This window comes from Triticum urartu, chromosome 1A, assembly GCF_056163025.1.
Source record: "Triticum urartu cultivar PI428250 chromosome 1A, HENAU_Tu73, whole genome shotgun sequence".
NCBI classification, from domain to species: Eukaryota; Viridiplantae; Streptophyta; class Magnoliopsida; order Poales; family Poaceae; genus Triticum; species Triticum urartu.
This window is the reverse complement of record NC_141873.1, coordinates 432,585,156-432,592,281: the sequence shown is the minus strand read 5'-3', so window position 1 is coordinate 432,592,281 and position 7,126 is coordinate 432,585,156. Positions and strand designations below refer to the sequence as shown.

The window sequence follows — 7,126 nt, the reverse complement described above, 5'->3', positions numbered from 1 at the left end:
TCCTCGTCCAGGGACCGTCAATCCAGGCGACCGTTTCCATCGAGTGAGCCGGGTTGGTTACGACGAGGTACGGTGCGTGAAATCTATCGACTGCGCCCCGCCATGGAAGACGGAAATGCTATTGCTGCCAGTACGACTTCAACGCAGCAGGCAGCCAGGCACCGCCTCGTCTTGGTTCGTCAAGCCGACAGAAGGGCCTGAGGTGGCGTCGTACTTTACTAGTACTTCGTCAAGAAGCATTCGGGGAGCGCGCGTGCGTGAGACCACGGTCAACACAAAATGGACAGCCCCTTTGCAGCGCACGCCAGTTGGTAGGCATGCGATTCCTATTTTTCTTCAGTAGTAGCCCTTTGAAAACCAGCTGGTGGCCCTTAAACTACACAACAATTCGTGCGACGCGAGCACTCAGCACACCGTTTTTTATAGTATATATATATAAAAGAATTGGTAAAAAAAAGCGCACCGATTTGGTCACGTGTTTGGTGTGTTCAGGAGGCAGGACGCATGTACATGCGTGCTTGGAGGGCAACGAGTACAGGCTCGTTCGTTTTGTAGGATTTTCGGAGGATTTCCATGGGGATTTTCCTATGTATGTCATTTGTCTCATAGGAGTATTAGATTTCTTAGGATTGATTGTGTTCATATTGGTCTAATTTCACAAATGGTGTTGAGACATTGCCCCCTTCCGAGCCCAATATTCAGCACAGCCTGGCCTTCCAATAACCTGTCTGTAGACATGCCTCATTTGGCAGCAAAGAAGTGGTGATCTTCTTCGGGACTGATCTTCTTTGTTCACATATCTGTGTATAGACAAGGCTCTTCAATGGACCCATTTTGCTTGAAACTGTCGTGCAGACAACCCAAGTGAAGAAACTAATTGTTAGACTATATTGTTACAGGGGCGGAGCTGGAGCAAATGTTACCCGATGCACCACTTTAACAAGGAGTAAAATTTTCAAGCAACGATGCATTGAATAAATGTGTGTTTCATAGATTTCAGCACACATTATCAGATGTCATCGAAGGCAGCGTGTAAAAAACATAACGTAGCCACAAAAATGCTTGTTGTAATGATAAAATAAGGGAGAAAATTACTTGAAATAGATGTCTTGCATCTCCAAATTTCAAAATACATCATCTGACAACAAGGTTCAATAACCTACAAGGTAAAAATATGATTAAACTTTTCAGTATAACATAATAAAAATTCTGAAGAAAAAGTATTTAAATGGCTAAAAGCTTAAAAATTATCTTTAGTACGTTCTATTCCAAAACAATATGCCATGTTCTTCTCTTCGTTGTATTCAAGCCAGCTCCCAAATTCATCAAACCATTTAGCATTGAACTTTCTCTATTTACCCCAAAAATCCGAGGACTCAAAAACAAAATATCTTGGCTGACAAAGTCCATTCAACAAATATGTTCTTCTTACCAGATCTTTCAAATTAGGATGATAATGTTCTATCAATTTTTCTTGCTCGGATCATATTGAATGTCCCCTTCCCAATTATGTCTTCCGAAACATCCTATGATGGTGCTTTTCATTTGAGAAAAAACTTGACCATAGTATTTGTATTTGAAAAATACAAATGAGACATTCAGACTTGTATACAGACAAATGAAACCCTAGTTAGAAGTTATAACCTAGAAATTGCCCCACGCTTTTGCCAAGACATAGTGATTTATTTTATTTGCTATAAATTTATACATAATTGACTATTTGTTGCAGTTTGTAAACAAAATTAGAAAAGCAAGACAAAGGCGCTACCACAATCGTAGCCTTCTGTAATCTATGGGCGCGCATACGAAAGCGAAGATTCAAGATTGGAAAGGTCGCCAAATTACCGAGCTCCGGACCAGCCGACGGCGTGCGGAGTCGCTCGCGGGCCGCGCGTAGTCACCGTCATCGCTGCGTGGCCTGCGGCGTCCGGCGGCGCTCTGCCGCTACCGCCTCTCTGTACGCGACGGCCGACGCGAGGCGTATGGTATGGGGCTGGCTCCGTACGCGTCTACACAAACCTGATCGATCGATGGATCGATTAGATTTTTTAGTGGAAGCTCGATCCATTAGGCTACGTGACGTATGTTTTTTCTTGCGAAGTGTAGCTACGTGCTGGATCGTAAGCCAACTGTGTGTGGGTGCTGTCTTGGGCCAGTGCGGAAGCGTCGCCGGAAAGGGCCGACCCTGATGCACTGCTCTTGGGCCACCCTGATGCATCGGGCCTTTTTATTTCATAGGTACTACTAGCAATTTTTTGGAACTGTATTCCTGTGCATACGGGTCGGCCCAATGGGCTCTGCCCTTGTATATGTACGTATTGTGTAACATTGTATCCTTCATTATATATGTGTGTGATAGACCATGAGGGAGTCCTAGATTAGGGGGTGTTCGGATAGCTGGACTATACCTTCAGCCGGACTCCTGGACTATGAAGATACAAGATTGAAGACTTCGTCCTGTGTCTGGATGGGACTTTCCTTGGCGTGGAAGGCAAACTTGGCGATGCGGATATTCAAAATCTCCTACCATTGTAACCGACTCTATGTAACCCTAACCCTATCCGGTGTCTATATAAACCGGAGGGTTGTAGTCCGTAGGCAATCAACTTCATATACAACAATCATACCATAAACTAGCTTCTAGGGTTTAGCCTCCTTAATCTCGTGGTAGATCTACTCTTTTACTACCCATATCATCAATATTAATCAAGCAGGACGTAGGGTTTTACCTCCATCAAGAGGGCCCGAACCTGGGTAAAACATCGTGTTCCCTACCTCCTGTTACCATCCGGCCTAGACGCACAGTTCGGGACCCACTACCCGAGATCCGCCGGTTTTGACACCGACATTGGTGCTTTCATTGAGAGTTCCTCTGTGTCGTCGCCTTTAGGCCCGATGGCTTCTTTGATCATCAACAACGATGCGGTCTAGGGTGAGACTTTGCTCCCCGGACAGATCTTCGTCTTCGGCGGCTTCGCTCTGCGGGCCAATTCGCTCGGCCACCTGGAGCAGATCGAAAACTACGCCCCTGGCCATCAAGTCAGGTTTGGAAGCTTAAACTACACGGCTGACATCCGCGGAGACTTGATCTTCGACGGGCTCGAGCCACGGCCAATCGCGCCGCACTATCTCGAGGGGCATGATCTAGCTCTGCCCCCGGACAGTGTCCTGGAGGCCGCACACGCATCGGTTCTGACCCCTAACTCGGAACCTATTGCGCCAATCAAGGATGAGCGGTTGGACGTCACCTCGGGGGCTGCGATCCCGAAAGCGATCGAGCCGAACGCTAGCCCCGCACTCTGCACGACCTGTGACTCCGAGGATCCGGACTCCTTCCCGGACTCCGAACCCCCCGCGCCCCTGCCAATCGAATCCGATTGGGCGCCGATAATGGAGTTCACCACCGCAGACATCTTTCAGCATTCGCCTTTTGGCGACATCCTGAATTCTCTTAAGTCTCTCTCTTTATCAGGAGAGCCCTGGCCGGACTACGGTCAGCGAGGGTGGGATACGGACGATGAGGAAATTCAAAGCCCACCCACCACCCACTTTATAGCCACTGTCGACGATCTAACCGACATGCTTGACTTCAGCTCCGAAGACATCGACGGCATGGACGACGATGTAGGAGACAAACAGGAACCAGTACCTGTAGGGCGCTGGAAGGCCACCTCGTCATATGACATATATATGGTGGATACTCCAAAAGATGGAGATGGCGATGGAACAGTGGGGGATGACGCCCCCAAGAAACAGCCAAAGCGCCGGCGTCAGCGGCGCCGCTCTAAATCTCGCCAAAGCAAAAACGGTGATTCCGGCACGGGAGATAATACTACCCCGGATAGCGCCGAAGAACACCCACCTCAGCAAGATTTGGCACAGGAAGATGGAGAAGCCAGCCCTCATGAGAGAGCGGCAGACCGAGAGGTCGAGGATGATAACTATATGCCTCCCTCCGAAGACGAGGCAAGCCTCGATGACGACGAATTCGTCATACCATTAGACCTCGCCGAACAAGAGCGTTTTAAATGCAGGCTTTTAGCCACGACAAGCAGCCTCAAGAAAAGGCAGCAACAGTTTAGAGCTGCCCAAGATTTGCTAGCTGACAAATGGACTGAAGTCCTTGCGGCCGAAGAGTATGAACTCGAACGCCCCTCCAAGAATTACCCGAAGCGCAGGCCGCTACCCCGATCAGAGGAGGAAGCACCTACATCACCAGCGCATGACATGGCAGACCAGCCACCTCGCGGCCGCGACAGAGAGGCCTCTCGGCCCTCCACCCAAGCCATGCCCCGACGCCGCTCAACTAAGGCACGGAAAAATGCGCCCGACCTGCGAGGCATACTGGAGGATAAGGCAAGACAAACAAGATTGATCTACGGATCGCGCAGGCGCCCTACGGCATGTGACAGTGATCTTCACGCCAGATACAACAAATCCGGCCGGGCCGAACACAACAGACATAGCTCTTCCGAGTTGCGTCGTGATATAGCCCAGTACAGAGGCGCCGCACACCCGCTATGCTTCATGAATGAAGTAATGGATCATAAAATCTCAGAGGGTTTTAAACCCGTAAACATCGAATCATACGATGGCACAACAGATCCGGCGGTATGGATCGAGGATTATCTCCTTCACATCCACATGGCACGCGGCGATGATCTACACGCCATCAAATACCTCCCGCTCAAACTTAAAGGACCGGCCCGGCATTGGCTTAACAGCTTGCCAGCAGACTCAATCGGTTCTTGGGAGGACCTGGAAGCCGCATTCCTCGACAACTTCCAGGGCACTTACGTGCGACCGCCGGATGCCGACGACTTAAGCCACATAATTCAGCAGCCAGAGGAATCGGCCAGACAATTCTGGACACGGTTCCTAACAAAGAAAAACCAGATAGTCGACTGTCCGGACGCAGAGGCCCTAGCAGCCTTCAAGCATAACATCCGCGACGAGTGGCTTGCCCGGCACCTGGGACAGGAAAAACCGAAATCCATGGCAGCCCTCACGACACTCATGACCCGCTTTTGCGCGGGAGAAGACAGCTGGCTAGCTCGCAGTAACAACTTATCAAAGAACCCTGGTAATTCGGATACCAAGGACAAAAGTGGCAGGACACGTCGGAATAAGCAAAAACGCCGCGTTAACAGCGACAACAATGAAGACACGGCAGTCAATGCCGGATTCAAAGGCTATAAATCCGGTCAGCGGAAAAAGCCATTCAAAAAGAATACTCAGGGCCCGTCCAGTTTGGACCGAATACTCGATCGCTTGTGCCAGATACATGGCACCCCCGAAAGGCCAGCCAATCACACTAACAGGGATTGTTGGGTGTTCAAGCAGGCAGGCAAGTTAAGGGCCGAAAACAGAGACAAGGGGCTGCGCAGCGACGACGAGGAGCCCAAGCCGCCGAACAACAATGGACAGAAGGGTTTTCCCCCACAAGTGCGGACGGTGAACAGGATATACGCAACCCACATTCCCAAGCGGGAGCGGAAGCGTGCGCTACGGGACGTATACGCGATGGAGCCAGTCGCCCCAAAGTTCAACCCATGGTCCTCCTTCCTGATCACTTTTGATCGAAGGGACCATCCCACTAGCATCCATCATGGCGGCTTCGCCGCATTGGTTCTCGACCCAATCATCGACGGATTTCATCTCACAAGAGTCCTCATGGACGGTGGCAGTAGCCTGAACCTGCTTTATCAGGATACAGTGTGGAAAATGGGCATAGATCCCTCAAGGATTAAGCCCACAAGAACGACCTTTAAAGGCGTTATACCAGGTGTAGAAGCCAACTGTACAGGCTCAGTAACACTTGACGTGGTCTTCGGATCCCCGGTCATTTCCGAAGCGAAGAGTTAATCTTTGATATAGTCCCGTTTCGCAGTGGCTATCACGCCCTGCTCGGACGAACCGCATTTGCAAAGTTCAATGTGGTGTCGCACTACGCATATCTCAAGCTCAAGATGCCAGGCCCTCGAAGAGTAATTACGGTCAACGGAAACATCGAACGCTCCCTCCGTACGGAGGAGCATACGGCGGCTCTCGCAGCGGAGGTACAAAGTAGCCTTCTTAGGCAATTCTCCAGTCCGGCCATTAAAAAGCCAGACACTGCCAAGCGCGCCCAGAGTAACCCACAGCAGGACCGCCTGGCACACTCTGAGCAAGCGTAGCAATGCGGCCCCAACCCCAGCTTTCGCGACATAGCGAAACCAGTACCTCGCGTACATAACTACGCCCTTGAAATACCATGGGCACAGGGGAAGGGGCACAATAACGGCACGCCCAAAATACGGCTTAAAACGTACTAGGGGCTGCCGGATTCTTTTTTTAATTTTTCCTTACTTTCAGGACTCCATACTTCGGACGACCTGTTCAGCAATTCGACTGCCGCACAAACGATGCAAGATCCAGGGAGGCAGACAAGCCATGCCGCATTATGGAACTCCCAGGTGGTCTCTGTTACGAGCGGTATACCTGTTTTAAATACAATTCCGCGGCCTGCCCCTGGTTAGGACATGCTGAATAGTCCAATATCTTTTGCTTACCGCACTATTTGTATCGTTCGGCTTTGATAAATAGCCTCTCTATAAACAATGCTTAGCTTCTTGTCTATTTTTTGCATTATCTTCTTTTCACATTTATGTTTATTAAATGACATGATTGCACCCGTACACCATGGTACGGCAAACACGCCAGGGGCTTCAGTACCCCTCATTATGGTGTGAGAAGTCCGTACACTTTCACAAGTGCGGCACCCTGAACTTATAGCACTATATGCATCGGCTCCGAATCATGATTTGGGTCAATAGTTGGGTTTGCCCGGCTCCTATGTTTTGGTGCCTTACGTTCCGCTCTATCGGCTAAGGTAGCACTAGGAGAACCACTGCGATTGTGCCCCGGTTCAGCTGGGTTAAGCACCTTAGTGGAGAAAGCTAAAACTGACTGTCATGATGTGGCGAGAGACCGGTCGCTGTTTGAGAGGTTTTTCGAGTCCCTAAAGACTTATGCCGCTTCGAGCGAGGAGCTGGCTTTGTCCGGTCAAGGCGTGGATAGCGCCCCGAACTCGGTCTTCCGAACTAGGGGCTTCGCCGAAATTTAAAATTATAGAGTTCTATGGCTA

General features: G+C 49.9%; 1 long non-coding RNA gene across 1 annotated transcript; it reads right to left on the bottom strand.

The window, feature by feature from the left end:
• Positions 1–936: 936 nt before the first annotated feature.
• LOC147991572 (uncharacterized) lies at positions 937–2,166 on the bottom strand. The gene is made up of 2 exons (XR_015613950.1): positions 1,846–2,166; positions 937–1,159 (listed from the first exon to the last, which is right to left on the bottom strand). It is a non-coding gene; the product is annotated as an uncharacterized LOC147991572 (long non-coding RNA).
• Between the last annotated feature and the right edge of the window lie 4,960 nt (positions 2,167–7,126).